Genomic DNA, 19218 nt, shown 5'->3' with positions numbered 1-19218 from the left:
CTTTTTTTCATTTGTTTCACCTCTGTTCATTTTGTCCATTTGTATGTTTTGGCACCCTCTGAAATATAGGCAAAGATAAATATAATCACAGTGGTAGAAATCACAGTTATACTAAAAGTTTATATTCTACTATTCTTGTTGCAGAGACAAAACTCTGTCATAAATAGACAAAATAATCTCATATCTAGAGTAAAGCCACAGGAAAAAATGCTCCACATCACTTGTCACTGGGGAAATACAAATCAAAACCACAGTGATATACCACTTCACACCAGTCAGAATGGCTAAAATTAACAAGACAGAAAAGAACAAATGTTGGTGAGGATGCAGAGAAAGGGGAACCCCCCTACACTGTTGGTGGGAATGCAAGCTGGTGCAACCACTCTGGAAAACAGAATGGAGGTTCCTCAAAAAGTTAAAAATAGAGCTACCCTATGACCCAGCAATTGCACTACTGGCTATTTACCCCAAAGATACAGATGTAGTGAAACGAAGGGGCACTTGCACCCTGGTGTACACAGCAGCAGTGTCCACAGTAGCCAAACTGTGGAAGGAACCAAGATGTCCTTCAACAGATGAATGGATAAAGAAGATGTGGTTTATATATACCATGGACTATTACTCAGTTGTCAGAAATGATGAATACCTACCATTTACATCAATGTGGATGGAACTGAAGGGGATTATGCTAAGTGAAATAAGTCAAGCAGAGAAAAACAATTATCATATGGTTTCATTCAGATGTGAAATAGAAGAAATAGCACAGAGGATTGTAGGGGAAGGGAGGAAAAACCCAATAGGAAGAAATCACAGAGGGAGACAAACCATGAGAGACTCTTGACTCTGGGAATCAAACTGAGGGTTGTGGAAGGGGAGGTCAGTGGAGGGATGCAGTAACTGGGTGATGGTCATTAAGGAGGGAACGTGATGTGGTGTTATACACAACTGATGATCATTGAACAGTACTTCTGAAACTAATGATGTACTATATGTTTGCTAATTGAATTTAAATAAAAAAATAAAAAGTAAAACCACAGGAACTTGACTGTGAGGGAAATTTGCTGTCAGAAATCACCTCTTTCTTTTTCCTATCTCACTCCCTCTCTCTTTCTCCATCTTTCTTGCCCCCCCCACTTCAATGGGTGGGTTATGCTTCATTACTAGATTTTCTTTTAGAGATTGATCAGAAATGCTTTCCCCAACATGAACCTTGTTTTGTCATCAGATATTTAGTGCTCTGTGGGCTTTCTATCCTGATCCCAGTGGCATCCAAAAGCAGATAAGACATGTATTATAACATTCTGTGGTGATTGGCCTTTATTATTTCTTATATTGGTCATGGCTTTCATGCAGGTAAGTATTTATGAATGTGGGTAAGGAGCTCTTCCCTAAGACTGAGTTATTTGGTCATAGTAAACCTCTTTTCCCCACAAGTTATATTTTTAACCTGATGGGTGCATTTTCTCAGGTTACTTCATGTATAGTGAAGAAGGACTATAAATGATGTTCAACATCATTTGTCATCAGGGAAATGCATATCAAAACCATGATGAGTTACCACCTCACACCTGTCAAAATGGCTAAAATGAACAACACAAGGACAACAGATGTTGGCAAGGATGTGGAGAAAGGGGAACCCTCTTATATTGTTGGTGGGAATGCAAACTGGTTTAGGCAATCTAGGAAGTGTATGGGGGTCCTCAAAAAGTCAAAAATTCAACTACCTCTTTCATAATTGTCTTCTATTTAAAAAATTCTTTTTTAAAAAGATTTTATTTATTTATTTGACAGAGAGAAAATAAAAGAAGGGGGAGTGGCAGGCTGAGGAGAGGGAGAAGCAGGCTCCCTGCTGAGCAGAGAGTCCAGTGTAGGCCTCCATCCCCTGGGATCATGACCTGACTGAGCTAAAGGCAGATGCTTAACCAACTGAGCCATCCAGATGTCCCCTACACACACACTCACTCTCTCTCTCACACACACACACACACACAAATCTTGAAAAAATATTCTGAAAATATTCAGAAGCAAATATTCTGAAACAAAGCCCCACTTCACAAGAATGCAGAAACAGGACAAACCTATGGAGAATTGCCTCCCAACAGTTTTAAACTACACATAGTCATAATACCTTTAGTCCAAGCTGGTTATTATTTTGTTAAGGTCAATCTGAAATATTTAGTCAGCTTGTATCTATTTGATTGAGGTATATGTACTAATAGCCATACCTAGAGTTACTATCAAGTATACTTCTTTTTTTTAATTAATAATTTTATTGAGGTATATTTTATATATAATAAAATTCACTGGTATAAAAGGTACTTTTCAATGATTTTTTGGAATATTCATAAAATTAGACAACCATTGCTACAATCTAAATTTAAAATATTTCTATCACCTCAAAGAGAAATCTCATGCTTATTTACAGTCACTCTCTTAATCCCACCCCCAGTAAGAGGCAAATAACAATCAAATTATCTCCATATATTTACCTTTTCTGGACAATTTATATAAATGGAATCATAAGATGAGATCTTATGTGAGTGGCTTCTTTTACTTAACATGATGTTTTTGAGGTCTGCCTATGCTGTAGCATGTATCAGCAGTTTACTTCTTTTATGGCCAAAAAACATTTCATTGTATATAATACCACATTCATTATTGATTGATTCACCAATTGATGGATAATTGGGTTGTTCCAGCTTTTTCTTTATTGTGAATGATGCTGCTATGAACATTTGTGTGTAAGTCTGGGAGTGGACACATATTATTTCCCCTGGACACCCAGAAATTGAATTTCTGAATAATATGATAATTTTGATGTTCTTAGAAACTGTCAAACTAATTTCCAAACTTACTGTGCCATTTCACATTTGCAGTCATAATATGTGAGGTTTTTAATTTTTCCACCTTCTTATCAACGCTCATTATATTTTATAATTGATAGCCATTCTAGTGGATGGGAAGTGATATCTCATTGTGGTTTTGATTTACATTTCCTTCATCACTAATGATGCTGTGCAGCTTTTGAATGCTTATTGGCCACTTAGATATCTTCTTCACACTTTTGTCTACTCCAAATATTTTGCTCACTTTTAAAGTGGGTCATTTTTCTTTTCTTTTCTTTTCTTTCCTTTTCTTTTCTTTTCTTTTCTTTTCTTTTCTTTATTTGACAGAGAGAGAGAGAGATCAAAGTAGGCAAAGAAGTAGGCAGAGAGAGAGGGGGAAGCAGGCTCCCTGCTGAGTAGAGAGCCCAATGCAGGATCCTGAGATCATGACCTGAATTGAAGGTAGAGGCTTAACCCACTGAGCCACCCAGGCACCCCTAAAGTTTTTTTATTATGGAGTTGTTAAGAGTTCTTCATATGTTCTGGATATAGTTCTTTCATCAGGTATATTAATTGAAACAATTTTCTTTTTATTTTCTTCTAGTCATTGAATTTTTTTTTCCTTTCCTTAATGGTATGTTCAAAATATAAAAACGTTTTAATAATTATAACTCATAATTATCTTTTTTTTTTTTTAATTTGAGCTACTGGTATATCTAAGTGACCATTGTCTAACCATTGCCTAGCCTACAGTTTTTTAAAGTCTTATAGCTCTGGCTCCCAAGTTAGGTCTGTAACAAATATGTTTTTAAATTTCTGTAATTTTTCCCATGACTATCTTTTAGATTAATTATGGTTATGTTTAATTATCAGGCTTTGGTAGGAAAGTCTAATGGCTAATTCCTTTCCACTAAGTTCTTTGTTCTAGGTGAAGTAATTTATTTCATGACACATCATTAATTGGACCTTACCTCTGAGACATTTATATAGATTTAATGATTATAACTAATGGGTATGACCATAGTATACTTCATTTGGTTTTGGTACAGCACTGAGTTTAATTGGCAATTATCATTGAAAGCATTTCACAAATTTGACTTGTATTATTTGGGATTAAGAACAGTGTCACTTGCAAACCTGTAAGTTGCCAGTTTTATGGGCTGTGTCTAGTCTTCTCTGTTCTTGCTTTCAAATAGCCAATTCTTTTTTGATTTATTTATTCCTTGTATTGCATCATATTCCTTTACCAAATATGGGCACAGGAATCAAATCACATTAATAGCATCCTATTTCCAGACTCCTCCTATACATCTCCAAGTGCATTCCATACCTGATAAGCTCTCAATTTTCCACAAACACATGTTGACCAAATTATACATCACTGCATGAATAGGATCATCATCTTTCCAGCCTGTTATAACAATTTATTTACAGAATACACACACACACTCTCACACACATCCCTTTGACTTTTATATGATAATCCTTAACCACTGGTAATAATTTATGCATTAGAATATATAAAGTTATGATGCAATAACAATAAACAAAAAGTCTTAGTAGCTTATAATAACCAAAGGATTTTTCACACACAACAATAGGCTGGGTGATATAAACTATATGCTTCATTCCAGAATCCAGGCTGACAGAGAATATACAATCTAATGTTTCTGGTCATGTATTGAATGGTGTTGGCTTCCACAGATAAATTATGACTTAAAGAACACAAAGAGAGATTATAACTTTTAGATTCATCTATAAAGGGTGATGATAAAAAAAAAAGAATACTTCAGTTTTCCAAGTGAAGGAAAAAAAGGAAGAGTTAATGAACAAGGACTAGGCAGAAAATGTAGAAAATATTTAAACAGATGATAAATATAACCCAACAAAAGGACAACTTAGATAAATGTAAATAGACCAAGTGCTCCAGCTAAAGAAGAAATATTTTTAAACTCCATAAAATAATAAAACCTAATCTGTTCTTTACAAATGATATATAAAGTGCAAGAATTATTTTTTTATGAACATATAATGTATTATTTGTTTCAGGGATACAGGTCTGTGATTCCTAAGTCTTACACAATTTGCAGCACTCCCCATAGCATGTGCCCTCCCCCATGTCCATCACCCAGCCACCCTATCTTTCCTACTCCCTCCCCTCCAATAAGCCTTAATTTGTTTCCTGAGATTAAGAGTCTCTTACGGTTTGGCTCCCTCTCTGGTTTCATCTTGTTTCGTTTTTTCCTTTCTTCCCCTATGATCCTATGCCTTGATTCTCAAATTCCACATATCAGTGAGATCATTTGATAATTGTCTTTCTCTGATTGACTTATTTCACTTAGCATAATATCCTCTAGTTCCAATCACATTGTTGCAAATGGCAAGGTTTCTTTTTTGATGGCTGCATAATATTCCATTGTATTTTTTTTTATATATATATATATACACATATATATATGTATATATATATATATACACATATATATATGTATATGTATATGTACATATATATATGTGTATATATATATATATCTTCCTTATCTGTTCATTTGTTGATGGACATCTGGACTATTTCTATAGTTTGGCTATTGTGAATATTGCTGCTATGAACATTGGAGTGCACGTGCCCCTTCAGATCACTACATTTGTATCTTTAGGGTAAATACCCAGTAGTGTGATTGCTGGGTCATAGGGTAGCTCTATTTTCTTGCACTTTGAAGTGCAAGGCTTAAAAAAAAGTGTGAAAGAAAATGCATAGAAAATATACCATGCAATAACTAACTAAAAGAAAGTCAGAGGTTATTTTCCTAATATAAAATGAAATCTATTTAAAGTAAAACACCTTTTAGGGTGCTGGGTGGTTCAGGTGGTTAAGCATCTGCCTTTGGCTCACATCATCATCCCAATCCTGGGATAGAGCTCCATATTAAGCGGGAAGTCTGCTTCTCCCTCGCCCTGTGCTCCTCCCTCCACTCATGCTCTCTCTCTCACTCTCGCTCAAATAAATAAATAAATAAATAAATAAATAAATAAAATCTTAAAAAAAAAACACATTATTAGAGACAAAGAGATTACTATTTAGGAATAAAAGGATTGATTTAATATTACACAAATTAGTCTTGATTTTATGCTTCTATAAAATGATGTATAACCAAATAAGGAGATAGAAAAACCAAACAGATCGTGAGAAAAGAAAATTGCAAGTTAATCTTATTTAGGATCATTTTTTAGGACTATTATAAATCTTAAATAAGATATTGCCAACCTAATAGAACAAACATTACATTGGATTGAATTTTACCACAGATTGAATCTTGCTTTATGAAGTATGCACACTAATTTAACATTAATTAATGCAGCAATAAATTAATGTAGCATAAATTTTAATATAGCATAAATTTTACTACAGAATAATTTTTTAATTAAAATAAAATGATATAGTAGATATAGAAAAAAGTTTGTAAATATCATAATCTATTGATTATTAAAATAATTAGTTATTGGTGGAAGATTTGCTTTTATGTTTTATGTTTGAGAACCATTTTTGTCTAGCATTTTATTTTAGGTATAAGTCATTGAGTAAAATAATAGAAGATAAAATGCATAAAAATGACAAAGAAATACTGTCACCAATTTTAAAACTAAAAATAATTAAAAATTATAAAAAATGATACATTTAAATATATGTATATATGCAGGAGATTATAGTAATGTTTCTGAATATAAAATTTGTAAGTACATTTGCATATACTAGGAATAAGCAAGTGAAAACTACTCCATTAGTTAGCCAACAATTAATAATACTATTATTTTAAAGAAAAATACATACATATATATTTTGTCTGTATAGATACACATGAATGTGTGTGTATATATAATATATACATGAATGTATATGTATTACATATTTATCTGTGTCTTATTTTTTTTCAAAGATTTTATTTACTTGAGACAGAGAGAGAGATCCCAAGGAGGCAGAGAGGCAGGCAGAAAGAGAGAGGGGGAAGCAGGCTCCCCGTTGAGCAGAGAGCCCTATGTGGGGCTTGATCCCAAGACCCTGAGATCATAACCTGAGCAAGAGGCAGAGGCTTAACCCACTGAGCCACCTAGGTGCCCCTTATGTGTGTCTTATAAAATAGGACATTATATTATATAGACAAAGTTAAAAGAGTACTGATTATATTATTGTACAATGCTTTTTCAGCAGTTAGAATTTTTATACATGTTGAAAGCTCATTCTTACTTATTTAGACTTAGTCATAGTATGATTGCCATATATTCATAAACAAAAAATACAGCCCACAGTAGGGTGCCTGGGTGGCTCAATAGGTTAAGCTTCCAACTCTTGATTTCGGCTCAGGTCATGATCTCAGAGTTGAGAGATGGGGCCGGTTGACCAGCTCCATGCTCAGCAGGGCATCTGCTTGAGATTCTCTGCCTCTCCCTCTTCCCTTCCCCCCACTGGCATGCATGCACACTTTTTCTCTCTCCCTAAAATAAATTAAAAAAATATAGCCCACAGAATTATTTTACAAATTCCTAAAATATCTAACAAGTAGAATTTTACACTTCTGAATAATTTTTGAATCAGAATTGTTGATATCCATGTGTTTGACAATATTTTCTTTGTTCTAATAGTTTTAGTGACTCAGGATTTTACCTAAAATTCAAAATCTGATATTCTAAAAATGTTGAAGTTTTTTCATTTGACAAAATTTCTAGGTTTTTAAAAAATCCTTTAATTGAATAATGTTTCCAGAATATAAGCAGCTTCTCAAAAATTTAACAGTAAGTTTCAGACAAAATGACACACAGTTACTCTGTGCAGAGCTTGAATTGGTCACACCAGCTCTCACTGGGGCTTCCACATTCCTTTTCTATTGGGAAGGACTGGTCAATTTCTTCAGCCATCTATTGTATTGCTTTGATAAACAGGCATTTCATCTGTACATAACTCACTAGTAAGCATTGATGCATCTTTACCAATTAGCCATTCTCAGATTTCTTTAAATCACTTAGTTGTTAGTTTGGAAGAAAACATGGAAGTGCCATAATTTCTCCAATCATGAGTGTTTGCTTCCTACCATCAAAAGATAGCTCTGCCTATCTTTTTTTGTGCCGTTTTGTGCACAAGATCTTTCCATTTCAGTTATCAGCGTCTGATGTTTTTAATGAACTTTTTTACCTTACAGTGACTAGATTAACAGAAAAGTTTTAAAAATAAAGAGATTTTCATTATCTCTCACCCAGTTTCCTCTATCATTTACTTACATTACCATCTTACATTTGTCAAAACTAAGAAAACACTGGTAACATTGTATCACTATTAATTACAATCCAAGTTTTATTTAAATTCTACCAGTTTTTCCAATTTCATCTTTCATCTTTATGTCCCAAGATCCAATTAAGATACTACATTTTACTTCGTCATCATGGGTCCTCACAATCCTCTGGTCTCTGAAATTGTTTTAGTCTTTCTTTGGATCTTATGACCTTGACTGCCTAAAGGCATACCAAACAGATACCCTGTAGACTGTCTTCTAATGAATTCATCTGATTTTTTTTTCATGATTATGTTAGTTCAATCCTTTTGAAGACAATTTAAATGGTTAGGCAAACCCAGTGTTAAGTGATAGTAACAAAATGAACTTAATTGCACACAGATCAAATGGAAATGTAATTACTGAACACCTCCGACCAAGGTGGTGCTGCCCAGCTAAGGAAAAGCTTCTATCTCTATGTGGACACTATTCGTGACTATTCTGATCAACAGAATCTAGATTTAAAGAATAAGTTGGATAACTATCTGAGAAAATTTGTTTAGTAACATGCAAAAGTGTTTAAGCTATGGCTCTTATAAACAAAATAAGTAGACGGTCTGCTCCAATGATACACGGTAGGAAAAAAAAAAACCTCCTGGAGTAAAGTGGATCAATTGACTGAGAAGCCAAGAATTCATTATTTTATTTTTCAGTCATTGGCAACTAATATATAAGTTGCACAATGAAAGGTGCTGAAGTATTGGCAATTATTAATTCTTATTTGAATGAGTATAGATGCATAAAAAAGGAAAAGGGTGAGCTAAAACACTTCTGTGAAAAAAATGCAGCCAAAAGACTAAGCTGTGAGAAAACTGCAATGCATTTTAATGTCTACTTAAGGAATTAAGACATTATTTTGTAGCAATAGGAAGCCATTGTAGGTCATTCAGTGAGTTAGCAACATGATAAAATAGCAATTTAGAAAGAGTAAATTCACGGTGTGTTTAGGATAAATTAAAGCAAAAGAGGTAGAGTGCTGCCCAAAGGTTGTCTCTGAAGTTATCCTAATGAAAATAGAGTTTGATCAAGAATTCTCTCTTGGGAGTGAGAGCATTCCTGGGAGGAAAATATCCTTTGCCTTATAATTTCTCACACAGTAATTTGTAGTTTATGCCACATTATATCATATTATTTTAACATAAGGGTATGAATTCATACTTGCATGATGGTGTGCTATCCTTAATTTGGAGCTTCACACACGGTCTCTAGCACATCGCTGTGCAGCCAGGGAACATCTATGCCAATTTGCCAAACCAGAACTACAAGAAAGAATGGCCTTTGAATTAAACAGAAAGATAGCACAATATCCAATACAGTGTTAGCAGTGAGAATGGAAGGCGTGTTGCATAGTTTGCCAAAGAAAACTAATCTAATTAGCGATGAAATCAAATGAGGAGGTAGTTTGAATCAAACATTCTGGGTTTCAAGCCTGGAAATCTGGGGTAATAGTGATGCCGGTAACAAAAGAAAGAAACCTGAAAGCACAACCTCTTTGTAGAAAGGACAGACCTTTCTTTCCAATCTCCTTCCAAACAGACTTGTCACAACAATATATTGAGAGGGTTCTACCTTCTTGCCATAACTTTCACCTGATTTTGTATAACTGAAGCATATTTATTTAGGTATCTAATACACAGAACAAATAACTTATCATCTCTAGCAGTGTTTAAAAATACGAATCAATAAAGTATTTTTTATTTCTTTTAAGTCCATATGTCCACAGTCTGTTCCATTTCTTGCTTTGCATTTGTAATTCTATCTTTTGTCATTTTTTTTAGGACAGAACATCATTTAGAACTGTCTGATTTATCTTCTCTGGCATGCTTTGAATTGTTCATTATTGCAACTGAGATCAATACACAAAGCTGAAACAGATGTTTAGGAGTTTACTTTTAAATAAAATTCAGTAAAACTGAATTTATCATTTTAAAAATAATTTTAATTGCCTAAACAAAAATAGTAATAAGTTATATATTAGTTGTTATTATATATGTTAATATATTATATATTATATGGTTATAATATAATATTTATATGTAATAGTTAAGTTATATAATGACTTAATATTATATATTGAGTTATATAATAATATTGAGTTATTATATATTATATATTATTATATAACTCAATATTATACATTGAGTTATTAACCACCTGCCATTATATAATTGCCATTATATAATATATATATATTGAGTTATATAATAACTCAATAACTCTAGTTAAATACTAGAGACACTCCTCGCCACATATGCAGTCATATTGAATGACCCAAGAGGAGTTGCTATTATGTTTGCATTTCACTTTCCAGTGTTTATTTTAATTTGCAGTATTTTTCTTGATAGTTCACAATATATAGGCTTTTGTGTAATGCTATATAAGATTCCTATTTATTTTCTGGTGAGAAAATTTTATCTATTCAAGTCCATAGTTCAGAAGCATCTTTGCATTTCTGATGTGCACTCTACTATTGTAACAAATATGTTGAATTGCACGGTTATATGTCTTTTGGATGATTTTCATTACCATAAACTTACAAAAGAAAGAATATTGTGTTTGATTTCATTATCGGGTGCTATTTTGTTGTATCCATATATCTCCATTTCCATCCTCTTCCCTTCTGCTTATAGATTTGGGAAGTTCACAAATACATGGTAATTAAAATTTCATCAACTATATATATATATGTGTGTGTGTGTGTGTGTATATATTTATGCCATGTTATATAAGAATTGTACATATATTTTATAATTACCTACATAATTACTTATTCTGGTATTCTTGCACAGATTCAAGTTATCTGGTGTGACTTCCTTGTAGTTTGAAGCAGTTTTTTGCTGTATCTTTTAAAATAGATTTGTTAACAAAAATTCAAGGTATCTAATGAAATCTGGAAATAGCTATATTTGAGTTTTATTTATTTTTTATATTTTTGAAAGTGTAGTTTACTAGGTAAATAATTCTTGGTTGACAGTTCAGTTAGCTATTTTTTAAGTTCCTTGAACAGGAAGATTAGGTTATTGATTTTAGATATTTCATTTCTTAAAGGCCTTACAACCTAAATATCCTCTAAATTCATTTTGGCTGAAGTCCCTCAATTTTGCTATGTTGTGTTTTCATTTTAATTAATTATAAAATATTTCCTAGGTTCTGTTGTGACTTTTTGACCCATTTGTTATTTGGGGATGTATTTTTTAATTGCCATTTTTTGGTAAATTTCCCAAATTTCCCTCTGTTGTTGATTTGGAATTTATTTCCACTGTGCTTGGAGAACATACTTTGTATGATTTCATTCCTTTTAAATGTATCAAGGATGGTATTATGGTCCAGCATATTGACTATCCCAGAGAATGTTTCAATATGCCCTTGAGAAGATGTATTCTGCTATTTTTAGGTACAATGTTCTATCGATTTCTGTATATATAGTTAATTGATAGGGTTATTCAATTCTTCTATGTATTTGCTGATTTCTTACCAATTTTCTATACAATATTGATGAGAATATGAAGGTCTTTCACTATTATTATTTTTGTTAATTTATTTAAGTAATCTCTATACCCAGCCTGGGGTTCACACTCATGAGCCTGAGATCAAGACTCACATGCTCTACCAACTAAACTAGTCAGATGCCCTTGAAACTATTGTTTTTAAGTGATCTATTTCTCCCTCCAATTCTATTAGTTTTGCTTCTTATGTACAGGGACTCTATTTATTTTGCTTTGTTTTGTTTTCATTTTTTTGTGCATATATATTTATAATTATAATTTCCTGAAACAAAATGATATTTATTATTATAACATTTTTGACAGTTTTTCCAGAATCATATTTTGCTTAAATTATATTTATTTGACTGATCATTCCAGCTCAATTATGAGTGCTGGTTGGATGGTATGTTTTTTCTATCCTCTTGCTTTCATCCTATTTTTAACTTGAATAAAAAACTTATCTCCAATTTCATTTATTTATTTGTTTTTGTCCAGTTTGACAATGTCTGCCCTTTGATTGGAGCATTTACTCTATTTACATTTATTGTTGTTATTGATATGATTGGAGTATGTAATTCTTTTTGCTATGTATTTCTATATGTTTCTTTGTTCTTTTGTTTCTCTATTCTCTCTTTACTACACATTTTGTGATAGAGTATTTCTTACCTTATCATTTTACCTCTGTTTTCAATTTTTCTTCATGTTTGATCTAGGAATTAAAATAAACATCTTTAACTTTCAGGATCTACTTCTGATACTATTCATTTGGTTTCAGGAGAATACAATAACTTTGCTCTAATATTACTCATTCTCTCCAAACTGTGTGCTTGTGTGTATGTGTGTGTGTGTGTTTAAAATTTTTTTTACTGTATTCAGTATTTCTTTTTCCTTGTGTCATTTCCTCTCTGCAGTACAGCTCCTTCTTTGTTCTGTTATTTATTATTATACAAACAATAGCAATATAACTATATATAAAACTATATATATATATAGTTTTACACATAGTCTTACATATTATAAATCCAACAGTAAAATCTTATAGTTGTTTTTAATGAGCTTGTTTTTGAAAAGTTAGGTAAGAGTAAAAAATTGTAGCAGAGATATTTAAATATATACTTATGCAAACTTTTGTGTTTATCTACATAACTTTTTTTAAAGACTTAAATACAAATAATTATTTGTAATCAGCACATGTATAAACAACCTTCAAAATTATCTTAATATCACTATTTCTTCATATGGATATTAAGTACTGCATGGTATAACATTCTTTCAACTGGGAGACCTTCTATTTCTATTTCTTTCAACTGGGAGACCTCTATTTCTATTATGATTTTTCTTAAAGCTTATTAAGGGAATGCCTTTATTTTTTCATCATTTAGGAGAGATCATTTTGTTGAAGTAGTATTATTGACTGGCAGATGCTTTCTTTCCCATAGTCATTTCCCTGCCTCTGGTCTCCGGTGTTTCAGATGAGACAGCAGCTCTTAATCCTATTACACTTCCTTGTATGTAATGAGTTGTTTCAAACATCATCCTTCGTGTCTGGCTTTCAGGAATTGAACTGTGAAGATGTCAATGAATCTCTTTGTCCTTTTCCTACTTATATTTCAAGAAGATTATTACATTTCATCCAGTTTGAAAAGTGGCCACGATTTCTTCAAATATTTTGTCTGCCTCTTTCATCTCCTTCTGGAACTCTAATTATGTGTATGTTTGTACATTTGATAATGTCCCTCAGGTCTCTGACTCACTATTCTCTTTTACTTCTATGATTTTTTTCTTCAAATTACATCATTTCTGCTAATTCATTTCCAAGGTTACTAATTATTCTTTCTGTCTCTGAATTCCAATAAAACTCACTAGCAAACTCTTCCTTAAAGTTTTTATACTTCTCAACTTGATTTCTTTTTTGTAATTTCTAACTTTTTCATTTTCTAATTTTTTAGTTATTCCCTTAATTCTTTAAACGTGGTTTTCCTTAGTTCTTAGAGCACATTTACAACACTTAACTTTGAAGTCTTTGCAGAGTTCATCATCTGTGCCACTCAGAAATAGTTTGTTAGTTGCTCTTTTTTTTTTAATTATTTTGTATTTAGATCTCAATTTCTTCTTTCTTTGCATACCTCTTAAGATTTTGTTGGAAACTGAACATTTTAGATAATATATTATGACAAATTTGGATACTGAACTTCCTTTTCTCTGGGAAGTAGAAGAAAGTGAATGTATTTTGTTTTGCTTTGTTTTTTTGTGTTTTGTTTTGTTTTGTTTTGTTTTTTGGTTCTTTGTATTGGCTGAATTGCCTAAACTAATTACATAGTTGCTTTTATGTTTTGTTTTGTTTTTTTCTATTCCATTGGATACAGGTCCTGATAATTCTGTTTAGTTTTGTTTTCCTTTTTTTTTGTTATTATCTTGACTTCCCAGGAATGCCATCCTTTGCTGATGAATCTTCATGTGTTTTTGAAAACATATTTGAAAGTTTAAGAAGCTTGCAGTCTAACCCTGTTTTTATTTTCTGTTTGGTCAGAGAGAGAGGCATATACTTTAGGAGGGAGGAGTTTCCTGATATCATTTGAGTGTATGCAAAGTTTGTACAAGAACACAGCTTTCCAAACCACCAGATATGTGTGGAACTTTGTCACAGCACATTACAGGTGTCTCATTCTTTGAATATGCACATTAAATTTCTGCCTGTTTTGCTGGTCTGTCGCTTGTCCCAACCAGTATCACAACCACAGCCTAACTGTGAAGTTGCCTTTCCTATCTTATTTGCCACAAAGATTTCTATTATTTCTGACAATGTTCCTGGGAATAGTTTTTTCCCTAACTCTGAACCAAATCAGATGCATCTTCTGGGGCAGCACAACTGCCTGTCCTCCCAGCCTGTCCAACCTTGGTAGAACTGCAGTGCTGGGTTGGGTGTTATAGCATATCCATCTCATGTATTTCCCAAAAGTCAAGAAAAGGAAAATAAACCATAAGTAAAAACATAATTTTTAACCTCTTTACTTTTTTTTCTTCCCATAAAAATTATTTTTTTCTGCTAATAAGTTTATCAGCAATTTAATAATATTATTATTCCTAAACAATACTGGTATTCCATCCATAATAATTTCTTCTTAAATATATCTAAATTCTTAAAGGAAACAAGACATGCCAGATACGAAGAACTTAAAAAGGAATATTAACAGCAAATAGGAACATAAGTCTTGATTTAATAAGAAAAAAGTCCTAATAGAAGGGAGGTTTGAATATAACACTTTGCTTAAGGTATCTCTTTCTACCTTAATCTAATGTTCTCGATAATAAGAGTAAGGTAAAGTGTAAGTTATTTTTCATTGTTTGCTTTTTATGTACACTTTTGTCTTGTTAAAGAAATGAATTTCGGGCAGCATTGTTTGCCAAGTTTGAGAATCACTACAAACCATAAGAGACTCTTAATCTCAGGAAACAAGCTGAGGGTTGCTGGGGGGAGGGGAGGAAAGGATAGGGTGAATGGGTTATGGGCATTGGGAAGGGTATGTGCTGTGGTGACTGCTGTGAATTGTGTTAAGATTGATGATTCACAAACCTGTACCCCTGGGACAAATAATACATTATATGTTAATAAAAAAAGAATCATTTACTAGTTCTGTGACTTTATATACATGGCTTTGTCTCTTTTTGTTTAATTATGGTAAGAACACATAACCTGAGAACTACATTTTAAGTGCACAATACAGTTTTATTATTAGCCATAGGTGCAATGTTGTATGTCAGATCCCTAGAACTTACTCATCTTAACTGAAAACTATATACCTAGTGAACCCCAACTCCCCATTTTTCCCTTCTCCCAGCACCCAGCAACCACAGATACACTTTGTTTCTAGGAGCATGACTATTTTAGATGTATCTTATATGTGTAATAAAGCAATATTTATCCGTTTATGACCAGATAACTTCAACGAGCATCATGTACTCCCAGTTCATCTATGTTGTCCTATATGGCCAAGTATGTTCTTTTTAAAGGCTGAACAATATTCTATCCTTGGGATCTTTAACCTTTGGTTTCTTCATTTCTAAATCAGAGGTAATGGTAGTTTTATTATTGGATCATTGTAAATATTAAATGAGGTATTGCATACAGAATCCTAGCACCAGAAATATTGAGGGCTAAATAAGTGCCTGCTGTTTTACTGCAAGTCATAGATCATTACTAGTTATATTATTGTGATGAGCTCATTTAGGTAAATTACAAACTCTCCAGTCCTCAATTTATTGAAGTATAATAGGTTTCTGGCCAGTCTTGGTGTTTCTGGTGAACTTCAATGGACTTAATGGTGTAGTTACAGAAATAAAACTCAGCCAAGCCTGCAACCAAACAGTGTGGAGAATGTTACACTCAGAAAATTAACCCCGTGTGTTTGACCTTTACTTTACCCAAATATGCAGTTCATTAATTCCCGACAGATAAGGTTGTTACTACTCAGTGGGACCTGGTTGGAAAGAAACAGGTGTGCCTAGGAAAACTTAACATCTCTTCTAACAATTATAAAAAGAGGTTCTTGAAGGACCTCACTGGAATCTGGCCTTGACTAAGGTGTACTACTGACTCAGAGGCCCTAGTTGGAATATGAAAGTCAGATGTCTTACTCTCTGATGTGGGGGATATTGTGTGTTCTGCCGTGTGTAGTGAGGTCTGTGTGTTGAGTTGAATCTTCCAGCTACATGCATTTTACTTAATGTCTAATGTCTTAGGTACTTTGTGTTTCTTCAATTCTGATAATGACATAGTATTTACTTTCTAAACTATAAACATAAACAAATGAAGAATTTTAGTGAAAGACTATATATTTATATTTGTTTATGTGAATAAAAGTAGGAATCCATAAGAAGAGAATGTCCTATGGAAAGTATTTTCACTCATCCTCAGGATTCTGGGCTACACAACAAAAGCCACCTGTTTGTTTTTATTTTTGTCTCCAAGACTATCTTTATTCTTTTAATTATTTTCAGTATAGCACATCATTGAAAGACAGAATAGCTGCATCAGTGAACACCATATAAACTCATTGTTCAATGAATGCTTCATTAGTCTCATACATTTTAACCATAGGGCTAACATAATTGAGAGTCTTAATTCTCTTTAATCTTGATATCACTGCATTTCCATGAATTTTCCTTCTCATTTGTAGGATGTTTTAAAGGTGGTTTCAATCAGCAGTAAACTCTTCCCTTAAAATGTACCCAGTTAAAAAAAAATCACTTGTTGCCCAGACACTGCCAATTGCTTATAGGTATCTTTAGTGTCATGATGATGGGCTGTGATAGTGTTTGTGTGGTAATTAGAGACACTGATATGTTCACGGTGAGAAATAAAAAAGGTGGGGTCATATTTCACACCTATACATGGTATTTTGGAAATATCTCTAATTACACAAATCATGGGGAACCTAAAATATATAAATAAAACCAACTTTTAGGGGCACCTGTGTGGCTCAGTGGGTTAAAGCCTCTGCCTTCGGCTCAGGTCATGATCCCAGGGTCCTGGGATCAAGCCCCACACGGGGCTCTCTGCTCAGCGGGGAGCCTGCTTCCTCCTCTCTCTCTGCCTGCCTCTCTGCCTACTTGTGATCTCTGTCTGTCAAATAAATAAATAAAATTCTTAAACTTTTAAAAGAAAGTTTATACTTCTGATTTGATCACAAGCTCTCGATCGTGGACCACACCATTCATAATGTTTCCCCCCATAGTGTCAATAACAAAAGACCATGAAAGGATTAAAGACACAGAATGACTATTTTTTTATTCACCAAATATTTAATAAGCATATGCCATATTCATGATATTGTGCTAGAATCAATTGTAATTCAAAGATGAATCCAACAGACCTAATCTGTGGTCTTTCATCTCCCTGCCCTAACTGTGTACACTACTTTTTGACCCTGGGGCCAGGAATCTGTGAAATACATTTGTCTTTGGCCAACTGACTTCGTATTAGTCTCAGCTGAGAAAGGGACTGGCTTTTTTTCTTTTTTCCTGCTTTTCTTACCAAGGTCATCCCAACAGTGCTTCTTCACCAATAGCATTCTGTTTTGTTTTGTTTTATTTTTAATCATTTTATTTTATTTTTTTCATCATGATAAGTATACTCTTTAATCCCCATCCCCTATTTCTACCATCCCCCTACCCACCTCCCCTCTGGTAACTAGCAGTTTGTTTTCTATCATTAAGAGTCTGCTTCTTGGGGCACCTGGGTAGCTCAGTGTGTTAAGCCTCTGCCTTCAGCTCAGGTCATGATCTCAGGGTCCTGGGATTGAGCCCCACATCAGGCTCTCTGCTCAGCGGGGAGCCTGCTTCCCCCCTCTCTCTCTGCCTGCCTCTCTGCCTACTTGTGATCTCTGTCAAATAAATAAATAAAATCTTAAAAAAAAAAAAGAGTCTGCTTCTTGGTGTGTGTGTGTCTCTCTTTCTCCTTTGCTCTTTTGTTTTGTTTCTTAAATCACACATATTAGTGAAATCATATTGCATTTGTCTTTCTCTGACTTATTTTGCTTAGCATTATACCCTATCCATGCTGTTGTAAATGGCAAGAACTCTATAGCTCTATCCATGTTGTGGCAAGTGGCAAGATTTCATTCATTTTATGGCTGAGTCCTATTCCACTGTACTTATATACCACCCCTTTATTCATTCATCTTATCTGTGGACACTTAGGTTGCTTCCATAGTTTGGCTATTGTACATAATGCTGCAAAAAACAGAGGGCTTGAGGGAGGAGTCAAGATGGCGGAGAAGTGGCAGCTGAGACTACTTCAGGTTGCGGGAGATCAGCTAGATAGCTTATCTAAAGATTGCAAACACCTACAAATCCAACGGGAGATCGAAGAGAAGAAGAACAGCAATTCTAGAAACAGAAAATCAACCACTTGCTGAAAGGTAGGACTGGCGGAGAAGTGAATCCAAAGGGACGGGAAGACAGACCCCGGGGGGAGGGGCCGGCTCCCGGCAAGCGGCGGAGCAACGGAGCACAAAATCGGGACTTTTAAAAGTCTGTTCCGCTGAGGGACATCGCTCCAGAGGCTTAACTGGGGTGAAGCCCACGCGGGGCCAGTGTGGCCTCAGGTCCCGCAGGGTCACAGAAGGATCGGGGTGTCTGAGTGTCGCAGAGCTCGCAGGTATTAGAACAGGGAAGCCGGCTACAGAGACAGAGCCGAGGAGTGAGCTCACAGCTCGGGCTTACCTTGAACCGGTCGCAGGCTCGGTGAGCTCGGAGCGCAGCCGGAGGCCAGGCAGACGGGAGTAATTGGACGCTGTTCCCTGAGGGTGCACTGAGGAGTGGGACCCCTAGCTCTCGGCTCCTCCGGGCCGGAGACTGGGAGGCCACCATCTTCCTTCCCGTCCTCCGGACTCTACGGAAAGTGCTCAGGGAACAAAAGCTCCCGAAAGCAAACCCGAGCGGATTACTCAGCCCGGCCCCTGGTAAGGGCGGTGCGACTCCACCTGGGGCAAAGACACTTGAAAATCACTACAACAGGCCCCTCCCCCAGAAGATCAACAAGAAACCCAGCCAGGACCAAGTTCACTTACGAGGAGTGCGGTTTCA

Source organism: Lontra canadensis, unplaced genomic scaffold, assembly GCF_010015895.1.
Source record: "Lontra canadensis isolate GAN:19392208 unplaced genomic scaffold, GSC_riverotter_1.0 scaffold42, whole genome shotgun sequence".
Classification (NCBI taxonomy): Eukaryota; Metazoa; Chordata; class Mammalia; order Carnivora; family Mustelidae; genus Lontra; species Lontra canadensis.
Note: the sequence above shows the minus strand (reverse complement) of the source record.